A 2,024-nucleotide genomic window follows, 5' to 3' on the forward strand; every position below is an offset into this window, starting at 1 on the left:
TGAACAAGGCCGTCTGTGTATTTATTAACATTCATAACACAAAACTTTATAGATGATAGTTTACTGTAGGTATATTGGTTGAAGCTCAGTGTTAAATTCAAATCTCTTTACCATCATCATCTAAACCAATCTCCAAGAAAATTCACAAGTCAACTTGATTGGAGGCACACAACAAACGCACACTTTTTTGTTTACTACATGAGTCCATATGTGTTATTTCATAGCTTTGATGTCTTCGCTATTATTCCACAATGTAGAAAATAGTAAAGATAAAGAAAACCTCTGGAATGAGTAGGTGTGTCCAAACTTTTGACTGGTACAGTACAGTTGAAGTGGGAAGTTTACATACACTTATGTTGGAGTCATTAAAACTCAACCACTCCACAAATTTCTTGTTGACAAACTATAGTTTTGGCAAGTCGGTTAGGACATCTAGTTTGTGAATGACACAAGTAATTTTTCCAACAATTGTTTACAGACAGATTATTTCACTTATAATTCACTGTATCACAATTCCAGTGGGTCAGAAGTTTACATTCACTAAGTTGACTGTTCCTTTAAACAGCTTGGAAAATTCCAGAAAAGGATGTCATGGCTTTAGAAGCTTCTGATAGGCTAATTGACATCATTTGTGTCACGTCCTGACCATAGTAAGAGGTTATTTTCTATGGTAGAGTAGGTCAGGGCGTGACAGGGGGTGTTTTGTGTTTTTCTATGTTTTGTATTTCTATGTTTAAGTTCTAGTTTTTCTATGTTGTTTTGGGGGGGGGGGGGGGGGTTGATCTCCAATTGGAGGCAGCTGGTCCTCGTTGTCTCTAATTGGAGATCATATTTAAGTAGGGGTTTTTCTTCCTGGGTTTTTGTGGGTTATTATATTTTGAGTAGTGTTTGTTTCTCTCTGCGTCACGGTTTGTTGTTTTGTCATTTCAGTTATTTATGTATTGCAAAGTTTCACAGATTAAATAAAATGTGGAACTACAACCACGCTGCACTTTGGTCTACTCCTTTCGACAGCCGTGACAATTTGAGTCAATTGGGGGTGTACCTGTGGATGTATTTCAAGGCCTACCTTCAAAGTCAGTGCCTCTTTGCTTGACATCATGGGAAAATCAAAAGAAATCAGCCAAGACCTCAGACAAAAAAATGCAGACCTCCACAAGTCTGGTTCATCTTTGGGAGCAATTTCCAAACGCCTGAAGGTACCACGTTCATCTGTACAAAAATTTTACGCTAGTATAAACACCATGGGACCACGCATCCGTCATACTGCTCAGGAAAGAGACGCGTTCTGTCTCCTAGAGATGAATGTACTTTGGTGCGAAAAGTGCAAATCAATCCCAGAACAACAGCAAAGGACCTTGTGAAAATGCTGGAGGAAACGGGTACAAAAGTATTTATATCCACAGTGAAACGAGTCCTATATCGACATAACCTAAGAGGCCGCTCAGCAAGGAAGAAGCCACTGCTCCAAAACCGCCATAAAAAAGCCAGACTACGGTTTGCAACTGCACATGGGGACAAAGATCGTACTTTTTGGAGAAATGTCATCTGGTCTGATGAAACAAAAATAGAACTGTTTGGTCATAATCACCATTGTTATGTTTGGAGGAAAAAGGAGGAGGCTTGCAAGCCGAAGAACACCATCCCAACCATGAAGCACGGGGGTGGCAGCATCATGTTGTGGGAGTGCTTTGCTGCAGGAGGGACTGGTGCACTGCACAAAATAGATGGCGTCATGAGGCAGGAAAATGATGTGGATATATTGAAGCAACATCTCAAGACATCAGTCAGGAAGGTAAATCTTGGTCGCAAATGGGTCTTCCAAATGAACAATGACCCCAAGCATACTTCCAAAGTTGTGGCAAAATGGCTTAAGGACAACAAAGTCAAGGTATTGGAGTGGCCATCACAAAGCCCTGACCTCAATCCTATCGAAAATTTGCAGGCAGAACTGAAAAAGCATGTGTGAGCAAGGAGGCCAACAAACCGGACTCAGTTACACCAGCTCTGTCAGGAGGAATGGG

The sequence above is a fragment of the Salmo salar genome, chromosome 02 (genome assembly GCF_965601325.2).
Source record: "Salmo salar chromosome 02, fSalSal1, whole genome shotgun sequence".
Lineage (NCBI taxonomy): Eukaryota > Metazoa > Chordata > Actinopteri > Salmoniformes > Salmonidae > Salmo > Salmo salar.